The following is a 22,158-nucleotide window of genomic DNA, read 5'->3' on the forward strand; positions in this document are numbered from 1 at the left end:
AGGCAATGGCAAACTTTTTGTCTGTGACATGTTAGAGGGAATGGATTTCCTGAGAACTCGGTTGTTGTTGTTGTTTGCCTTCAAGTAGTTTCCAATTTATGGCAACCCTAAGCTGACCCTGTCATTGAGTTTTCTAGGCAGGATTTGTTCAGAAGAAGTTTGCCATTGCCTTCTCATGAGGCTGAGAGCATATGACTTGCCCAAGGTCACCCAATGGCTTTCATGGCCAAGCTGGGAATTGAACCCTGGTCTCCAGGGTTGTAATCAAACATTCAAGCCACTACTCCTTTTTACACATGAGAAGAGACTTTCAGCATATATCATGTGGTCCGATTATGCCAACAAATCCTATCCATGTGTGCTAAGGTGGCCATTTGAGAATCCCAAATCTTGTCTGGGTCTTTCAACTGGATTTTTATAGGTACAGAATTGTGAGGTACTGCAGCAGCTGCTTGTTGTGGGATGTGAACTAGCAACCCAGATAAAAGCCAGTAGCATCAATTTGTTGCCTTGGGCACAAAGAAATTACACTGGGAGTCTTTTGCAGCAGTGTCTGCGATTTTACTTAAGGTTTTTTCCCCTCCTTTTATGCCAGAAAATCATATCTGGAGAAGATATCTTCTGTTTCTCTATTCATCTGCCAACATAGTTATTTATCTCAAAGGTATAATCTATTGTCAAATTCTGTACTAGCCTGAGGCATAGCTTTTCTTTCAAGAATTTTAAGCACTGATGATTAGAAAGATTGTACTGTTCTGGAATCCTTAGACTGTGATCCTGTGCACACTTAAAAAGGAGTAAATTCTAATTTTAAAGGACTTGAGATAACAGGCTGTATTTTATGAAAATTCACTGAAGGATATGGGGAGGAAACAGAAATTTCTGTAGATTGGTCATCTTGACACAGACTGTCAGGGAAGAGTATTATCCTGGTACCAGAAATATCGGAGGCATTTTTGGTAAGGATACAGGGAGAAATGTCTTGGTTGCTGCTCTCAGGTTGTGGAATTTGGTTCCGTTGAGGGTTTGTTTTTTTCTGTCTGGTTTTTTTTTATGATACAAGACAAAGACTTTAAAAAAATTAAGTAGACCTATGGCTCTTAATTCATGGGGCAGAAGGGGCTTTTCATGGGATTGTGCTTTTATCTTTTTAAGTATAATTTAAATGTGTTTTAAACAGTCTTAATTTTGTTTTGTTTTTTAATGTTTTATTTTATTGACCTATAACCTATTTAACCTGTTTAAGGCCTGGGAATAAGAAAACTGATAAACAAGCAGGGGAGCAACCTGGTGCAACTCCAGCTGAGGCCCAGATGCCTGACTCCAACACCTCCCCAGCTATTGCAATCCAAAGAAATTGGTTGCTATCTGAGATAGTCATCTTTGGAAAGCCAAAACCTGGAGGGGTCCTTACCAAAGCCTGTGGCTTTATAAGAGAGAAGGCTCATTCACACTATGAAATAATCTGGTGTGGAAACCAGATTATTCCTGGGTTGTTCTTATTTGCATCAAGTGTACTCAGTGCAGGTTTTTTTTTTGGGGGGGGGGGGGGCTGGCAAAAAAAAAAACCCCACTTAACCCGGTACATTTGAATCCAGGACCTTTACCGCATTTTTTAGGAAGAATTGATCTTTTTTAAAGAGGTGCAAATGAGAACATGGTCCTGATTCCATTCAGAGCAGTCAGGAAGGGAGGAGTTATGTACATAGAGGCCGAAAATACACATCCCTCTGGTCTTGCCCTGTCGGCAAAGCACCATTACCTTGGAGGGGTGCCGTTAAATAAAACTAAGAACCATATATGGAGGAAAGACCACAACTTTATTAAACAAACAGCAAACAAGGTAGAGTTGGCCCAAAGCATGAAGTCAGGATCTGGAATATCGAACAACCCCCCAGTTGTTCGATGAACTGAAATGCCTGGTCACAACCAGGCTTCGGGATGACCTAGGGGCTAAGAGAATGCCATCTCTCAGACATGCAACCAGCCGATCGCATGTTCTCACTCAAGTCCCTAGTCACCGGGAGGCGCTGCCACGATGTGGCCCCCCGCAATGGTCACAATGCATGCCCTCAGCGCACCTGGGTCCCAAAGGACTCCCTATCCAGTGCTGCACATCCCTGGAAACCATGCCCACCAGATCCATGGCTACCACCCTAGCAGTTGTGACAGGAAAAAACTCACAAACCCTAGGGAGGGAGGGTGGGAGAGCTGAGCAAGAATGGTGCTGCTTCTCAATGCCATGTGGCCTTAAATAGGACTGGTAAGAGGAGGAGCTGGGAGGGAGGGAGCCCTGCCCCCAGGCCAGCCAACCAGTCGGCAGCCTGGAGGACTGGGGCAACCAAAGAGAGGGTCTTCCTGCCTCCCAGAGAATCCCGTCAGGAGGTGGAGGTCCTTCTGCTTCCCCTCCCAGCTGCCAATCAAGGGCCCACCTGCCCCAGCAAGGCATGCTGGGGCGCAACTGGGCCCATCAGAGAGGCCAAGGCAGCGCAGGCCTCCCAGCAGCAACACAGCCTGCCCAGTAAGTCGGGCAGCTGCTTTTTGTTTTTCCCTCTTGGCACTTGGTTGCAGGGATGAAGAAACCAGATCCATAAATGTGGTGAATCCAAACTTCCCATGCTTTGGAAAGTGGTCCCTTTAAAGCGCCATCTGGCTTTTTTTTCTCTCTTCTGCTGGTGAATTAGTCTTTTTATCTGCACCAATGGCTGATTCCCAGAGCTTACAAAAGCCAAGGAGAGGTTTTTCTTGGGAACATGATGAGACAGACGGTGGACTTTTTCATTTTTTTTCTTTTCTTTTTTAAAATAGAATTTGACAGTTTATGCAAACCATTGCTTTTGCATGGCTGCCATTCTGTATCAATGTGAAAGTACCTTTAAATACTGACATGAGCAGTATGACAAAGATGTGCATAATTTGATTTACATTTAAAAAAAACAAAACCCGAGAACGATCAAACACGTTTGAAATGGTGGCTCCATTTTAAATCAATACTATGGTAATGTGTGAATGTCAGTAGGATTAAAATGCCACAGAGAGATTTGATTGTGGTAAACGTAGTGGGAACTTCAATTCAGTATCACATCAGCGAATCTCCACGGATCTCCTTGTTACAAAAAAGTGAGTGTGAATGACCCCAGAGTCAACCTCAAATCAACTCCAAGGACAGTCTCCTTCCACCATCACCTGAACTCGTGCCCCATAGAAGACATCCCACAGACCAACCCTCCACCACAATGGAGTGCCAAGGCATATACCAATATATTATCTTCTCCCACAGTACCTACCGTGGTCTGCTTAATCTCTTTCCCCGACTAGGCCAGCCAAGATAGCCCACATCCCCATTTGAAAATCCCGCAAGAAAATCAAATTGCTTCCTTCCAACAAATGAACATCATCTACTCTGCAGAGGTCAGGCTGTTGGAATATGATTTCAGGATGAGGAAGAAAATGGCCCAGTCCTCTACCCAAAGCATTTCCAATATCCCTATTCACTTCTGTGGGCCAGATCTAGCCATCTAGGGTCCCACTCAGCCTGCCAGACCTGGTCAGAATGTCTGACTAAATGATGGACACTCCAGGCCGAGCACCTGTGATAAACTGAAAATTGCAGAAACTCACTGAAGAGAGAGTGTGAGGGTGTGACAGGCTTAAAATGGCCCCTGAGATCGCTCCTATCCAATGGCCCTGCAAATCAGGCCAAGCAGAAAGTCCTCTGGTCTCCATTCATGGAAGCCAACAAAGAGCCCCGCCCCCTGCAGCAGCTTTTGCTGCACAGTTTGGGGACTGAAGAAGAGAAGAGAAGAAAAAATCTCATCATAAACCCAGGAGCAGAACTGTAAATCAATTCAAATCTGAGAGCTGTCATTAAAATTAAAGCAGCATTAGAATCTTAATGGAAGAGAACAGTATTTATGTGCCTGTCTAAAACATAGTAACAAGGGAGTCAACTGCATCTTTCTCAGTAGAAGAGCCACAAAATAGGTGCTGCCACTGAAAAGACTCTGTCATGAACATTCACCAAGTCACCACTTTTTAAATGATTTTATTACCCATATTACAGTTATATGAATCATCTGTGGTTGTTATTTTTCTTTTTAAAGTGTTCAACTGTAACCTTGCTTTCGCACCTTTTTTTGTGCGTGTCTTTCAATAATATTCATTCCAAGTCTTTGCATGATTATATCAGTGTCATTGATTATTCTAGTTCAGATCTTCCGTTTAGAAGTTTCTCTCCTTGTTGTGGATGTCTGGATGCAGTCACAATGGCAGAGAATAACCTTACTACTAAGCGAAGAAAATTAGCAAGGTCACAGTGGGCTTGGATGCTTGAGATGCAATGTCAATGAACAAAATTCCAAAGTAACATAATCCTGACAATAACCATGAATAACCTGATTTGTGTGTTTGTCTCTTTTGCAGTCTGTATGAGAGAAGGCTTTCCTTTCATGAGGCTGCTCTCTGTTCTTTAGCTGTACCATGGAAACATTATCATTGAGGCTCACTTTACAAAGCCAGTAAGAAAATGCTTGGCATTTTCAATGCTCAGCCACTGCCCAAAATATTAGATGGAACAAGTAATATGGTGAGATACTCCTCCATAGCTTTTTGTATTTATGACCATAAGTAGAGTCTGTTTGTCATTATAGTCTGTTCCTCATTCCAAGATATTTTGCACTTCATGCTATAGCAATGCTAGGTTCTTGCCAACCATTTCCTTTCTCACAGCACTGCTGCCAAATATGTACCTGCCAATATTTAAAAGCCCTAGAGAGGTATTCATCAAAGTTTCTCCACATAGTCTAGAAATTCTTTGCCTCTGGCTTGTTGTTAGGTTGGCGATATAGCCTGTTTTGCAGAGGCTAGCCCTCTGTTTGAAGATATCTCCTATTTCAGAGTTGATGGAGGGGTTTCAATACATTGTCATTTCTACTCTCCATTTCAGATGATTTTCAGCTGATTTTTTTTTCATTTGGGGAAGTTGGGGAGAACCAACAGTCTTAGCCAATTTGGGGGTTAAAAATAGCTCAAAATTGCCCTGAAATACTTTTTAAATGTGGGGGGGGGGGATTCAGGGACCACTGTTAAGGCTTGTAAGGGCTTCACCTTGGCCACCCCTACTCTATTAGAAAGGCAGTCGTGTCCTAGGACTTTATCACACCGTCTCCGGTTCCTAACTAATTCTTATGAGTTTGGTTCAAATCCATAAGTTAGGCTGATTTTATCGCACTGACTTTTTTCTCAAAACGGCTTCCTGTTGCCTCCAGTGCTGAATTCGGGCCCTGTAAGTCACTTTGGTGGCCATTTTTTCCAAATCAGAAGCTCAAACGTGCTACAAGATCTCTCTACATACTGATTCTGCAGACTAACATGGCTATATCTTTGAAATCTCCCTCTATATTAGCATACAGAAAGCTATGTCTTCTCTCTCTCTCTCTCTCTCTCTCTCTCCTTCCCTCCCACTTTCTCTCTGGTAATAGCCTAAATACAAGATGGCCAGATAGCATAATTGCAAAGGAGGACAAGGCTCTGCAAAATGTAGGGCATTCAAGAAATATGTAGAACATTACCAAGTAAAAGCTAAAAACACTACTATAAATATAAATTCATGTTTCTTAGTCATGCTTAAAATGGAGGACATGTTGAAATTCCTCTGGACAGAAGGTTGGAATGTAGGACATGTCCTGGAAAAGGAGGATGTCTGGTCAACCTGCCTAAATATCCTAAAGGCACCAGATCCTTTCTGATCTTGGAAGCTATGCAGGATCAGCCCTGATTAGCACTTGGATGGGAGACTGCCAACAAATAACATGTGGTGTAGGCTATATTTCAGAGGAAAGAACTGGCAAAACTATCTCATTGTTCAATGCCTAAAAAAACCTATGCTATGGTGTCACCATAAGCTGTCAGGCAACTCAAAGGCACATGCATGGGTACATACATACATATGGCCAGAACAGCCTCAACATTTGCATCTCCCCAGTGTGGCGCAGTCGTGTAGTGGCTTGCGTGTTAGCCTAGGACTCTGGAGACCAGCTTGAATCCCCTCTCAGCCATCAAAACCAACTGGGTGACCTTGGGGAAGTCACATCCTCTCAGCATCTGAAGATGACAAAAGCAAGCCCTCTCTGAAGAAATCTTGCCAGGATAAACCTATGAAAGATAAACCTTAAGTCAAAAACAACTTGATGGTACACAACAACAACAGTAGATGCCATAGAAGCAAGGACAGTTTCTGTCACTCAGTTAAAGAGATCTTTAGCTGTCCGATAATGTATCTTTTAATTAGGGTTCCCACAAGTCCTGTTCTTCATGGTTCATCTCATATTTGGGGTCCTATGAATGGGGTCATATATCAAGTTGATATGGAGTGCCCCAAATCCCATGTTTGAGAGTGAGCATCAGCTGTGTTCCCACTACACCAACCCCATGAGCATTTGTATGTATGCAGCAACTGGACTAATGGTGTTGTTCTTCCCCCTCTGTGTCCTGCCAGGCTGATGCCCGCCAGCAGAATAGAGTTCTCATTTTGTAATGATTGGCTAGACATCATGAGATTTGCATAGGTTTGGAGTTCAAGAAGTTCAAATCTTGTAGGACCCCAGGATCGTATGGTAGGCCTTCAGACATCTCTGAAGATGCCAGCCACAGATGCTGGCAAAATGACAGGAATAAACTCTTCTAAAACATGGCCACATAGCTCAAAAAACCCACCAAAATATGGATGCCAGCCATGAAAGCCTTTGACTTCACATTCTGGAAGAGGATTACATCTGTTCTGTTTTTAGATGACATACAAGTATACCTCCATTAATGAAGTAGATGTGCTCCTGGGCAGAAAAGTTGGCACCAGTTGCAGAAATAACATGGAAAGAATAAAGATAGTTTCCTACAAAACAAAACAAAACAAAATGACAGCAGTTAAACATCTTTCAGCAAACTTTTTATTCAAAACTAACAATAAGCAGATGGGAAATGAAACATCCAGGTCAGCCAACACTTGCATGAGTAAACAAAAACATATTGAACCTTCTAGAGACCACAAGAAAGCTTCTTCTAAAATGTATCTGGGGAGCTTATTAATAAGCATTGCGTAACCTCTCCCAGCTTAAATTTTAAATCAGGTGGCATCCTGATATTATCATAAGGATTTTGCCACCGAATTTGTTGCCTGGGTCCATCCTGGGTCCATCCCTGTTTCCAGGAGTGCCCTGGCTGCCATTTTTTTAAAAGAAGGAAAACTCCTGGTTTTGAAAAGAGGTGTGCTGAGTGCCCCTGGGAGCAGGGATGAACCCAGGATGGACCCAGGTGGCGGATTCGGTGGCAAAATCCTTGTGATAGTATCAGGAGCAAGCTTGTTTTCTGCTGCTCCTGAGACTAGGACCCAGAGCAATGGATGCAAGCTACAGGAAAAGAGATTCCACCTCAACATCAGGAGGAACTTTCAGTGAGGGCTGTTAGAAAGTGGAACACACTCCTTCCTCGGAGTGTAGTGGAGTCTCCTTCCTTGGAGATCTTTAAGCAGAGGCTAGATGGCCATCTGTTGGGGATGCTTTGATTTGGATTTCCTGCATGGCAGGGGGTTGGACTAGATGGCCCTTACGGTCTCTTCCAACTCTACGATTTATGATTCTATGATTCTAGGATGCCACCTGATTTAAAATTTAAGCTGGGAGAGGTAGGTTGCTTTAATAAGTAATGTGATAAGCTCCTAGGAGTCATTATTTTTTTCTTTCACTTTTCTTATGATTTCCATTTTAGTGGGCAGGCTTATAAATCTTTTTTTTTTAACATTCTAGGAGTAGTTGATGAGGATAGCTTATCTGCTCTCCCCTTTTCTCTTTGTTTTGATGCTTATGTAAGCTCAGCATACAGCTGCTGTTTACTTTTCCTATTATAGGCACACACACACACAACTATAATTCAAAGACATAGCCGTATTAGTCTGGAAAATCGGTTTGCAACAGTATCTTATAGTACCTTTGAGACTAACTGAAAGAGAGATGTTGGTAGCATGACACTCATGCTACCAACCTCTCTCTTTCAGTTAGTCTCAAAGGTGCTACAAGATCCCGTTGCATACTGATTTTCCAGACTAATATGGCTATGTCTTTGAATTGGACTAATGGTCTTCTCTGTTTCAGTCAGTCTCAAAGGTGCTACAAGATACCTTTACACATAGCTATAGTAAAATGAGCTGGAGCAGAACCTCATTCTTTCCAAGCTCAAGCTTTACTGTAGTGTTGACTGCAGACATACTGCTACAACCTGATTGCAAGAGTCTCCATTTCTGCAGCTTCCTTTATCATCCTCCAAATGCTGATGCTAAAAAACATGTATATACTCCACTATAAAAACAGTGTATATACTCCACTATAAGTTCACCTCATGTTGAGGGCAAGTTTTGGGGCCAAAATTATGGATTTTGTTATAATAATAATAATAATAATAATAATAAAATTTATTTATGTTTCCCCGCCTCTCCCAATGGATCGAAGCGGGGTTACAGACTAAATAACTGCACAAAGTGTTTACATCAAGATTCAATTAAAAGCAGCTAAAAACAATAAAATATCCAACATCAGACAATAACAATAGCATCAACAAGCAAGGCAGGGATCATACACAGACAGGGGCATATCATTCACATCATATCAGGGGGGTATTCATATCAGGTGGGGGTAAGCTCAGCTAAAAAGCTTGGTTTTAACTGCTTTTCTAAATGTTTCTAACTAGGCTGCCGAGCGGATCTCCTCAGGAAGACTATTCCAAAGTCTCGGAGCCGTTGATGAGAATGCTCTTTGCGAAGTAGCAACATATTTAAAGATTGCTATTTCCAATAGGTTCTTACCCGATGTTCTAAGAGTGCGGGGCAGATTATATAGGGAGATGCAGTCCCGTAAGTAACTTGGGCTCAAGCCATGTAGGCCTTTATAGGTTATTACCAACACCTTGTACTGTACCCAGAAGCAAATAGGGAGCCAGTGAAGATCTTTTAAGATAGGTGAAATGTGGTCAAACCTTGATGAACCAGTGACCAATCTGGCTGCCATATTTTGCACTAACTGAAGCTTCCGAACTTGGTACAAGGGTAGCCCCATGTAAAGCGCATTACAGAAATCTAGACAAGAGGTTACCAGAGCATGTATCACTGTTTCAAGGTCCCTTTGGTCCAGGTAGGGTCGCTGTTGGCGTATCAACCGAAGTTGATAGCAAGCACTTCTGGCCGTCGCATCTACCTGAGATGTCAGTTGCAGGGACGAGTCCAGAACTACTCCTAAACTGCAAACTTCGTCCTTCAGGGGAAGTGTGACCCTGTCCAGGACAGGTTGGCAAATTTCCTTCCTTAGACCCGAGGAACCTATCACCAGTACTTCCGGTTTTCTCTGGATTCAGTCTGAGTTTGTTTTCCCTCATTCAGCCCATTACCGACTCCAGGCAGGCATTCGGAGGAGAGATGCCATCCTTAGTCCCTGTATCAGTCGGAGACATACAGAAACATATTTGGGTGTCATCAGCGTACTGATAACATCGCGCCCCATGTCTCTGGATGATCTCTCCCAGTGGTTTCATGTAAATGTTGAACAGCATGGGGGACAGAATAGCTCCTTGAGGGACACCAGATGTCAATTCCCTCTTGGAGGAGCAAGTGTCCACCAGCTTCACCATCTGGAATCTCCCTGAGAGGTAGGATTGGAACCACTGGAGCGCAGTGCCCCTGATGCCCAGTTCCCTCAGGTGCTCCAGAAGGCTACTGTAGTCAATGGTATCAGAAGCCACTGAGATGTCCAAGAGCACCAGCAAGGTCACACTTCCCCTGTCGATGCCCAGACGGAGATCATCGACTAAGGCGACCATGGCAGTCTCAACCCTGTATCTCGCCCTGAAGCTGGATTGAAATGGTCCAGATAATCAGTTTCATCCAAGACAGCTTGGAGTTGGAAGGGAACCGCTCTCTCGATTACCTTACCCAAGAATGGCAGCAGGGAGACCAGTCTATAATTATTTCTCACCAGGGGGTCCAGGGAGGGTTTTTTCAGCAGCTGTTTAACCACTGTTAATTTCAATTTAGATGGAAATTTGCCCTCCCGGAAGGATGCATTGATTATTAATCGTAACAATGTAGTTACGGCATCTCCTCCCTGGATGGTAAACCAAGAAGGGCAGAGATCGAGAGTGCACGTTGTCTTCTTTACACATCCAAGGAGCTTGTCCACTTCATCGGTATTTACAAATGCAAGGTGATCCAGCTTAATAGAGTCCACGGAAGCTCTGGATACCTCTCCTATTGTTTCTGTTTTAATGCCAGCATCAAGATCTGAGAGAATTTATCTACGAAGAAGTTATTAAAGTCATCACAAAGGGGCTTTTGTTGGTTCTAATATAGGGTTTAGGGCGGGCGGTAGCTGGGTCAACTCTCTCACCACCCTGAATAGCTCTGCCGGACTAGACTCTGCAGACGCAATACGTGCAGCAAAGAAAGAATTCTTTGCTGCACTTATTGCCACTCCATAGGACTTCAAAAGACTCTGATGGAGTGTCTTGTTGATAGGCGCTGATGTCTCCACCAGCAGCGCTGTAGTCGTTGCGCGGCCCACTTCATTTCCCGAAGATCTTGTGCACAAGTGACCTATGCACAAGTCAAGGGTAAAATTTAGGGGCATATAGCAAAGGATCTAAAGGATGAAACAAAGCTAGACAATGTCAAAGAACTTACAAAATTCCAGCAGACATAACTCTTTGTGTTTACTCTTAAGACTGGATGGATGAGAGAATAGAGGGAGGGGGTCAGTCCAAGTCACCCTATCATGAAGAGCCATGCTCAGATCTTGTAGACTCATTGGCTGAGTCTATCCATCCGGAATGGGGTCTCCCTCTTTTCCTACTGCTTTCTACTTTACCAAGCATTATTGTCTTTTCTAATGAGACATGTTTCCTTATGATATGGCCAAAGTACAGCAGTCTCCATTCAGCCATCTTTACTTCTAGAGAGAGAGTTGAGGCTTGTTTTCCTCTTGAATCCATTCATTTTGGATTTTTAAAAATTTTTTGGTAGTCTAGGGTTTCAGAAGAACATTCCTTTAGTGTCACATTTCAAATGAGTTGATTGTCTTCTGATCAGCTTTCTTCTCTGTTCAGATTTCACAGAAATGGGAAATGCGATGGCATGAGCAATCCTAACTTTAGTATTCAATGATACATCTTTACATTACCTATACTATTTTTTAATTAAAAAAATAACAGGGACATTTGTAAAAACCTGTGATGATCTGAGACTGATTTGCTCTGATCTTTATTTTATGTTTTAACTTTTTACTTAAGTTATTGTCAGGTGCTACTTTTTCATCTTAACTGCCATGAATTTAGGCTGAAGTAGTACTCAGTGGAGTACAAGCTGAAGTACAGTGACAGGATAGGCAGTAAAGCACTTACTGTAGAGAATGGTTATTGTACAGGTGGTGTGATAACAAAATAAAGCAGGTAGGCATGGCCATCCAAGGCTGGGAGAAAACTGGATAAAAAAACAAGGAGAGGGCTTTATGGGAAAAGAATAAACCAAAGTTATTGTGAGTATGTAACAAATTATTAACTAGCTTGCCAATATTTTAAAATTATGTGTGGTTTAATTCGGCATTGTTAATGTTAACACTGTTCTGTTCTGACAATGAATGTCGCTAGTGTGGACCTATAGTTACTAAATAAAGGTTTGCTGAGTTTTAACTACTGAAACCTGGATTTCTGAACTTGGTTACTTGATGGAGTTGGCAGTCACCTGAGGAGAAGTTTGGCTCTGGGAAGGAAAAAAGAAAGGAGGAAAATGCACAATCCTAAACTCAACACAGTGGAATTTCAGTATTATATTTCAAAACTGGACAGCTTTTAGGCCTTTTTATTTTTCACCTGTTTTCATTTCATGAACTTCAGTCATGAGGAAATCAGATGCAGTCTAAGTCCTGCTGAAGCCAACAGGTTTTTCAGGACATACATTATGTTTATGCCTTTTATCTGAGAAGGGCTGCTGGAAGAATCATTCTGCCTGCAGCCTGCATCAAAAGTGGGTTGAATGTAAAGCACTGCAGGACTGTACGGTTCACTCTCTTGCCCCCAGCCAACTACAAGCAACTGCCTCTCTGTTTTTTAATTATTTGGAAAGAATTGTGGGGCTCCTCAATCCAAACTAAACACAGGAGGTTTATATCTCCCCACTTTCTTCCCTCCTGATATCCACTTGCTCGATGTGCAGATTTTCAAAAGAACAAAGCCCTCCATTTGACGTGGTGGGCTTAATCCAAATCTCTGCGTTTACTTGTGAATATTTCAAAAGTCTAAATAAGGATTTGAATGTCATGTCTTTAATATAATATGCAATTTGCTCCTCTATCTCATCTCTTTCTGATCCCTCATCTCTGTGGGGCACATGGAATTAGGGAAAAGGATTGCATGTCCTACAGGCTGCAGGGTCTCCATCTCAGATTCAGAATTCAGAAGCCTAAAATGTCATTCAAAGGCAGCCACAATAATTGTACTTGCTATTGGTAGGTTCCTTCCATTAATGAAATCTGGGTCCAAATACCCACTAATTGAAAATACTTGTGCAGGTTGCTATCTCCAGCCTTAACCTATCACACAGGGTTGTTGCGAGAAGCGAAAATGGGCTAAAATCCTGTTCCTGAGCTTCTTAAATGATCTATGAAGTAGCAAATATTGAAGGTATTATGAGATATTAAACATGTAGGTGTTTCTTAAAAATACATAATACTTTGGGGTGTTTTAAGTTTCAAGGAGGAACTGGAAGTTAACTTGTACTGCAACAATTGAAATAGAAAAACATGATGTTAGGTGGTTGTATGCTATTTTCCCACCTTCTTTTCTTTGTGATAAACATCCTCCTTTTTAGCAACCAACTCACCCACTCCCACGTTTGCCTGTGTTGCTGCAAAGAGTGTGTCTTTGTTTTGGTGTCTCTCTATTTCCCTTGCAAATCTTTCTTCCCACATTCAACAGAGGAGAAAGCTATAATCATTCCATCATTTTTATTACTTACACATACTTCCTTAGACTTTGCCTCTCAGCAACAGAAGGCATGCTTAACTTTGAGCAGTGGATCAAAGTTTAAAAAAGAGAAAGGCACATTTATTTTAATCCCAGCTGTCCAAATCATTTGTCTGAGATAGCCCTTGCCTTCATGAATACAAAATTTCAAGTTATCTTCAGATGCACAGCCTCCTCACCTCAGAATCTTACACGCCATAGTATTTCTGATTTCCGTGTATGATTGTGAAAGCTAGATAGTGAAGAAAGCAGACAGGAAGAAAATGAATTTATTTGCAATGTTGTGCTACAGGAGAATTCTGTAGATACTGTGGACCACCAACAAGGCAAATGAATGAATCCTAGAGCAAATCAAGCCTAAATTCTTATTAGAAGCCAAGATGATGAAAATGAGGTTGTCATAGTTTAGACATATCATTAAATAACTTAACTTATTGGAAATGATACTAAGGAGGCTATGCAATTCACCATGTGTTTGCTTTGCAATCTGGGGCAATTGGTGGAAATAGGATGCCCAGACGCATTTCCAGCATCCTCCAGGAGGCAGGAGCATGATGTAGGCAGAGCGTTTCCACCTTAGGTGAATACCTCCTCCCTCACTTCCATTTCCAGCTCCGGGCAGAGGTATCAGCTCATCCGTCAACAGGCTGGTTGGTCAATGCCTGGATCCAACCCCATTCATTTGCCAAGCCATCTGCAGTTGTAATCAAAGAGTTGTGAGCTTTTAAAATCTAAAATCAACTTATGTGCATGCATTTTTTTGTGGAGCAGAACTCACCCTTGGACACTCAATGTCTGGTAAAGTGGAAGACAGTAGGAAAAGAGGAGAACCACACTACAGATGGATTGATACAGTCATAGAAGTTATAATCCTGAGTTTGCCACACCTGAACAGGGGAGTTGGTGACTGATACTATTGGAGATTTCTCCTTTATAGGGTCAACTTAGGCCAGAATTGTCTTGACCGCAAATAACAACACCAGCAAAAGGGACGTAGCCAGGATTTTGGGAAGGGGGGGTCAAGACTAAGTGCCACCATTTTGAGAGGCTAAGAGCCCCCCCAAGACACAAAAAGAGGGTCAAGCGTTTACCCTCGACACCTCGATGGCACCACTTTAACTTCCGTTATGGCTTCGTACTATGGAATCTTGGGATCTGTAGTTTTGAGGACCTGTTGAGTCATCTGTCAGGTGCCACAACAAACTACAAATCCCAGCATTTCACAACATAGAGGCAAGGGCAGTTAAAGTGGCATCAAACTGGATTATTTTTTTCAGTGCAGATGCAAACTGAGCCCTTCCTTTGAAGGTGTTTACATCAGATAAATTCAGCTCAATAAAGCAAAGTGCAGCTTCTCAAGCAATGAGCGGCAGCCACTCTGTTCATGCTCAGAGACACTCTGCTCATACTTTGAGACACTGTATTCCAACTTCTGAGCTGAGCTAAGAACCCAGGCTGCATCCACACAACATTTCATTCCCACTTCCAAGAGGGATTTTTAATTTTAAGACACACACACACACACACACACACATGCACACACAGACTTTTTAATTCCAAGACCTACCTACCTATCTATCTATCTACCATAATTTTTCATTCCAAGCCATTATACGTTCCTTTCTTTTTATAATAAACCCCTTTAAGAGAATCCTGTTTTGGGAGAAAGGCAAGGTATAAAATCAATCAATAAAAAATTATAGTGCAATAGTCCATCAGTGCATGGCTTGCATTATAAGACTTTATACCTTTATAGATTTAAAAACAATTAAAATCACAGTAGGCTCAGAGTGCTATAGAATCATGGAATCATAGAGTTAGAAGAGACCCCTAGAAGGGCCCTGATCCAGTCCAACCCTATTCTGCCATGCAGGAACTCCCAGTCAAAGCATCCTCAACAAATTATGTAATGGAGGTGTCCATCTACATTGTAGAAAGATATACTATAGATTAATGCTATGGAAAATCACCACCTTGAGTCCGTATATTGGGAGAAAGGCGGGATATAAGAAAATAACAAGAACAATATCTGGGTATTGTAGTTTTGTGAGACATTAGCATTCTTTGTCAGAGAGCTCTGGTGGCACAACATACTACAAATCCCAGGATTTTCCATAGCATTAAAGTAGTGTCGAACTGGATTATTTCTGCAGTGTGCAGCCTTATTAGACTGCAGTTCTCAGCAGTCTGTGGTGCTGCTGGATGATGGGGCCTGCAGTCTAGCATTGCCTGGAGCAGGGCCATAGGACTCCACAGCCCCGATTCATCATCTTAGATTGATTCCCTATATTAATTAATAAATTATAAAATCATAGAGTCGGAAGAGACCCCAAGAAGGGCCATCCAGTCCAACCCCATTCTGCCATGCAGGAACTCTCCATCAAAGCATCCCCATTGACATGCTAAAAAGGGGCCAGCTAACTGTATTTTATTCTATTTGTCTTTTAAAAAAGAGAAAAAACATGGCTGGAAGGAAGCCTCTTGCTTTTTGCATCACAGACCCTCCTCTTTTTTGTTGTTGCAAAAATCCAGAAATGACTGTTTTTGAAAACATGAGTCCATTCTCAGGAGAAATGTCCATAGTAGAGTCTGAGTCTCCTTTCTCTGGACTTCTGAAACCTAAATTATTCCAAAACCCAAAACTGACCCTGAGAGCATCTGGTCTGACCCCAAGAAAAGAAAACCTGGGAATCCTGAAGGTAGGGATGTAAAGAATATTCTCCAAAATTTGAAAATTAGTAGAAATATGTCTAATTTGAAAATTTTGAAAGCATTTTATAGAGAAGAAATTCTGATCACTTCTCGATCATGAGTAAGAATTTTGATTTTTAATCATTTCCAAATGAAGAGAAGAGAAGAAACTTTCAGCTGACAAATTCGACCTACAGGATTTGGGTATTTTGTGTAAGAAAAGCTATCATTCATCCTGGGTTTTACCAGAGGCTATTTCCTTTGTTAGGGTGATTCCCCCCCCCCATCTTTGCTCACTCACAGCTTTACTTTGAAAAACAAAAGAGAACAAAAGGGGAGGAATTTTGTGTGTTGGTGGTAGATAAGACATTCTGCCCTTTATGCCATGCTCTTTTTGGATGCATCACACACTCTTATTCATGGATATTTTGAACTCTCCTTGCCAAATATATATATATATATATATATAATGCAAAATAAAAGTAGGTTTGCCTTAGCATCACCTTGAGAGAGCTGGAGAGAGGTTTGTCATGCCGTGCCTCTGAGGCTGAGAGAATGTGCACTCTTCTTGCCAATTATTATTATTATTATTATTGCATGACCTTAGCATCACCATGGGAGAAGTGCAGTGTTGGTCATGCCCTGCCTCTCAGGCTGAGAGAGTGTGACCCTCACAAAAGAGAAGAAGGGGCAGGGTGGGGTGCAATGGCAGGAATTCTGCCATGATGGATAAAACCTAGCATTCGAAGGGATTCCAAGAGGTCATCCAACCCCCCCTTCTACCATGAAGGAATACCTAGGAGTTGGAGTTGAAGCTGAGAGCATGTGACTTGCCCAAGGTCAGCCAGTGAATTTCTATGGTGAACTGGGAGGCTAGAGTCCTGATCCCAGCTCAGCCATGTAAATCCACAGGGTGACATTGGGTAAGTCACACTCTCTCATTCATGGATATTCTGCACTCTCCTTGCCAATTATTATTATAAATGAGTTATTGCAGGAACCTGAGCAAATACCATGGGAGAGTGCAGAGTTGGAGTTGACGGAAGCTGAGAGCAAGTGACTTGCCCAAGGTCAGCCAGTGAATTTCTAGGGTGAACTGGGAGGCTAGAGTCCTGATCCCAGCTCAGCTATGTAAATCCACAGGGTGACATTGGGTAAGTCACACTTTCTCACTCATGGATATTCTGCACTCTCCTTGCCAATTATTATTATTATTATTATTATTATTATTATTATTATTATTATTATTATTATTGCATGACCTTGGCATCACCATGGGAGAGATACAGAGTTGGGTCCCATGTATTCCTTCATAGCAGAAGGGGGTTGGACTGGATGGTCCTTGAGAGTCCCCTCAACTCTAGCATTTCTTGTTGGGGCTTCACAGTTTATTTGTTGAGACTGGGCTTTTTTCCCCCTTTTGTGTGTGTGCCATCAGGTTTTTTTAAGCATAGGAATGTTCTTTAAACTTCCTTTTGACATGGCAATTGAGTTTGAAATGCAAAGTAATTAGCGTAATTATTCGACTTGTCTTTTATTGTCATTCAGAGAAATCTGTGAAAAATATTTCGCTAGCTGCTGAAAGGGAGAGAAGAAATCACCTTTTGGAAGGGGGTTTTGTGGAACGAATATTTTTTAAAGAAATTCTCAAGTTCTCAATGAACGAGAAGAAAAACATGGGTTTCTCCAATCACTACCTGAAGGTTTAGAGAAATTATTGAATTATACAAGGAATAGTGGTCTCAGGGTTTTGCTGAAGCTCAGTGTACAGAAGCACAACATTATTTTGAAAATACTGTGTATTAAATTACCTTCAGCCTATGTCTATGAGATGCATATGAGACATACATGGATCCCATCTCCCATTATATCCCATGAGACATATATAAATATACCTGAAAAACTCCAAAATCCAAAATACATCTAGTCCTCAGCATTTTGGGTAAGGGATATTATTATTATTATTTTACTATATTGTATATGGATATAACTGCTGAAAGTAAAGTTAGAAGTCACCTTTTCTTTCTTTTATATTTCCTTTTAGAAGCTTCCTTCCTTCCTTTTTCTTTCTTCCTTTCTCCCCTTCCTCTTCCTCCCTTTCTTTTCCTTCTTCAGTTCTCCCTCCCTCCCTCCCTCTCATTCTTCCTTCCTTTTCCCCCTTCCTTCCCTTCTTCTGAAGAGACTTTTATTCTGGCAAAAGCACAAGGGAGGAGGAGGGAGGAGGAGGAGGAGTGATGGAATTGAAAGGGAAAGAAATCACAGGGACCCACTCTCTCCCCCTCTTCTCTCTCTCTCTCTCTCTCTCTCTCCCTCCCTCCCTCCCTCTCCCCCCCCTCTCTCTGAGCTTGCAACTTTTGTTTTGTCTTTCCCCTTTTCCCTCTCCAAGTTCTCCGTGGTTTTGATGGAGGGGAGGAGGGGGGAGGAAGGAGCTTGAACACCCCCAGGGCCTGAAGGGGGGTCCGGACCCCCAAGCCCCCCCCCGGCTACGTCCCTGCCAGCAAATACATTATTTAGCCAATGTGGTTTGAGTGTTGGACTAGGACTCTGGAAAGCCAAGATTCAAATCCCTGCTCAGCCATGGAAACTCAGTGGGTACCCTTGGACAATTCACACATTCTCAACCTAAGAGGAAGGCATTGGCAAACCTCCTATCAATAAATGTTATCAAGAAACCACTACAAAGGGATTGGCAAAAGTTGACTTGGAAGCATATAACAAAAATACATCATATAACATTGTGTGTTGGGTGGGGAGAGTGTATTACAAAGGGGATTTGCTTTCAAAAAATGAATAGCAGGAATATTTTTTCTATAAACGTATCAGTCTAGAATTGTACTGCCCTCCTGTAAAGTAAGCTGAGATGCCAGTGCAGTTTAGTGGTTTGAGTACTGGACTAGAACTCTGGGAGACCAGGTTTTGAACCATGGATCAGGCATAAAACCCCACTGGGTAACCTTGGGCAAGTCACACTGTGTCAGCCTCAGGGAAAAGCAAGAAATCTTGCCAAGAAAACCCATTGATGGGTCATCATATGTAGGAGTCAGCTTGAATGCATGTAACATAAAGTGGGCTATTTTTGTGGGGACGTCAATTCCTTTGCCTCTCTACATTTATAACTGATCCATATTTTTGGTCAGAGGTGGTGATTGTGCACATTTACAGTGATGTTCCCATTATTGGATCAGTTGGTAAACTTAATATGTGTTGTATTTATCAACAACAACAAACAAGTTTATTGAATAGCCCAAGGGCCATTTCAAAATACTCAAAACATAGTAATACAATCAATGCCGCACACATATATGTAAAATGTTAATATAGTGCACTAAGTGCAATAAACCACAATATAATATATATACTATACATATGTATGAATAGCCTAAACATGCACAGCTTATATATAGACTATACAAATCTAAAAATATACAATGTGTACTGAAAGATATACAAATAACAGGTAAGAATAAAAGTGTTTACACAATCAAACAGTAATGTGTAAAATACAGTGGACCCTTGTTATACGCTGGGGTTTGGTTCCAAGATCCCCATGTATAACAAAATCTGTGTATACTCAAGTCCCATTAAATATAATGACAGAGCAAAATGGTGTCCCTTATAAAAATGGAAAATCAAGGTTTGATATTTGAAATTAATACTTTTTTTGAAGATTTTGAAACTGTGTATGCTTGAATCCGTGTATAAAAAGTCTGTGAATAAGAAGGGCTGACTGTAGTTACCATGGGAAGTAAAATAGAATTAAAATGAGAGGTAGAAATAACATTAAACATCTGTCATCATATGTCAAATCTCTTCATCACCCTTACAGTTAACACCAATCATCCCCACATATCTGTGTAAATGTTCTGACCGTACTAGAGTAGAATTCAAAGAATCATATGGTAGGAAGAGACTTCAAGCGCCATCAAGTCCAACCCCTGCCATGCAGAAATACAAGATGGAGGACATGTTGGCATTCCTCCTGCACAGAAGATTGAAATGTAGAAAATGTCCAGGAAAAGGAGGATGTCTGGTCACCTTGGGAAAGCTGTATGTGTGCCAGATAGGAGTCTCCTCCCAGCCCCCCCCCCCCCTGCAGCCTGATGAATCCAGGGAAGGGAATTACAGAATCATAGAGTTAGGAGAGACCTCGAGAGCCATCAAGCCATCTCCTGCCATGCAGGAATACACAATCAAAGCACCCCCGATCAATGGCCATCCAGCCTCTGTTTAAAATCCTCCAAAGAAGGAGATTCCACCACACTCCGATGCAACACATTCCACTGTCAAATAGTTCTTACTGTCAGGAGTTTAGGAGGAACCTCTACATCTTTTAAACAACAGAGCAGGGCTGCTTTGAATCTTGGAGACAAAAAATTGTTGGATCACAGTGCCTTCCTTCTCTTCCCCCACTGCTTATCTCCTTTCCAGTCATTTACAGTTCACTGTGGATCTTTTCATATGACACACATGGTGGAAATATGTGTCTGTACCTTGGTTTGCTGCTATCAATATCTTTGTTTCACATTTAAAATTTAGATGGCTGTACACTATAAATGAAAGCCAGCATGGTGTAGTGGTTTCAGTGTTGGTCTACAAATCTGGAGGTGAAGGTTTGAATCCCAGCTCAGTCATAAAAATCTACTGGGTGAACTTAGGCACATCACAGTCTATCAGCCTCAAAGGATGGTAATGGCATACCCCCTCTGAAGAAACTTGCCAAGAAAACCTAATGATAGGTTTGCCTTAGGGTCACCTTAAGTTGGAAAAGACTAGGAGGCAAACAACAATAAACAACAAGAAGAAACATTATAAATGGACCTTTGGCAGTTGTCTAAATTCAAGGGATGGGCCCAAAGTGTGGGATACAAGGGAAGCTCAAGTTCCAAAGAAAGAAAAACTGCATGTTCTTGCTGTTCCATTTGCAGCTGGATAGCTCAGCTGCCTAGAATCCTTTGTATATAAATAATGAGCCATCTCTAGTGTTTAGATGAGTGAAGGACATGAAGTACAGTGATAAAATATAAATACATTTTAGGAACTCACAAGGCAGGACTCACAAAAGGTGATTCATTGGCAGGGAGGAGGGAACTTAATTCAGTATGAACACCTTATTACAGAAATCAAAACTTAGCCACAGCCCAGTCTAGGGATTAGGTTTGTTCTTTACGTATCAACTAGTTAAAAGTAGCAGCTAAATTCCTGTTGTGCACATAAAGGTCTACTATCAGCAAGTGTGGCAACATGCATCTGATCATCAACCCACTCATTTTTTCTAGGTAACTATGTAGAGCCACAAGAGGCTTGCTTTCTCATTACTTTTTAAAAACGTACTAGAGTCAGCTTGGTGGCAAAGAGGAAAAAACAATACAAAAACTAAGGATGATCAATTGTAAATGCAAAGTAAACACAGGATAAAAAAAAAAGAGGCGAGGAAGAAATAGAAAGAAAATCAACTCATTTGAGATGTGGTGCTGGAGAAGAGTGCTGTGGATGACCAAAAAGACAAATGAGTCATAGAATAGGTCAAGGCTAAGCTCTCTATGGAAGCCAAGGGCCCATACAGATAGGCCCAAATAAAGCTGCTTCGGGTCACTTGGAGGTATGCTGTTTAAATGATGCATGTCTCCTAACTGTCCAGAAGCCATGCCAAAGCCACACTCCAGTCTTTAGGGTTAGAGCATGGCTTTGGCACGGCTTCTGGATCCTTAGGAGGCATGCATAATTTAAACAGCATACCTCCAATGTGGCCCGAAGCAGCTATATTTTGGCCTGTCTGTATGGGGCCCAAGATGACTAAATTGAGGCTCTTGTACTTTGGCCACATCATGAGAAGAGATGACTCACTGGAAAAGACAATAACATTAGAAAATGTGAGAAAAGACCACATGGCAGATAGTGCAATCAAGGAGATCATAGCCCTGAGCTGCAGAATCTGAGCTGAACAGTTGAGGACAGGGTGATTTGAAGGACTCTCATTCAAAGCATTGCCATGAGTCTATGTTGTTGACAACAGCAGCAAGGAATAAATATAGAACAAAATTGTAGAGTTCTATAGATCATGAAAAGCCTATATAAATAAAATCTTCAACAATTGCTGGAAATCCTCAGGTTTGGTGACCTCTACCTAGTAGGTCACCCACTCTACTTCATTAGACAAGAGTGTTTAGAGTTTGAACAGGCCCCAAGTTTAGTGCTTTGCAGGCTACCAGAGGTGAAGGCCAGCATCCCCCCCCCCCCCCCCAGTGAGCCAGGGACTGACACTATTTATGGGCTCACTGGGCAAACTTGTTTCTTTCTTTCCAGGAAACTTGCCAGTGATCAACAGCCAATTGCTTGGGGACTGGCACTTGTCCAGAGACCACCACTTTAATGAGCAGTGATTCAGCCCAACCCAAACCAGTGCAGAAATCCACC

The 22,158-nt window shown here is 41.9% G+C and overlaps 1 protein-coding gene and 1 long non-coding RNA gene across 4 annotated transcripts in view; one reads left to right on the top strand and one right to left on the bottom strand.

Moving 5' to 3' along the window:
• Positions 1-22,158, top strand: part of ADAMTS12 (ADAM metallopeptidase with thrombospondin type 1 motif 12) — a 200,668-nt gene that overhangs the window by 19,336 nt on the left and 159,174 nt on the right. The gene's annotated exons all lie outside the window — the stretch shown is intronic.
• The window catches only part of LOC121922456, a 42,090-nt gene continuing 25,780 nt past the window's right edge, over positions 5,849-22,158 (bottom strand). The window contains exons 3-4 of one of the 2 annotated variants that reach the window (XR_006102165.1): positions 6,806-6,889; positions 5,849-6,153 (exon numbers count right to left, since the gene is read on the bottom strand). This is a non-coding gene — a long non-coding RNA (uncharacterized LOC121922456). Of the gene's footprint in view, positions 6,154-6,714; positions 6,890-22,158 lie in introns of both variants that reach the window. The other variant, XR_006102166.1, reaches the window with a different exon arrangement.

The sequence above is a fragment of the Sceloporus undulatus genome, chromosome 2 (genome assembly GCF_019175285.1).
Source record: "Sceloporus undulatus isolate JIND9_A2432 ecotype Alabama chromosome 2, SceUnd_v1.1, whole genome shotgun sequence".
In the NCBI taxonomy this organism is placed as follows: Eukaryota; Metazoa; Chordata; class Lepidosauria; order Squamata; family Phrynosomatidae; genus Sceloporus; species Sceloporus undulatus.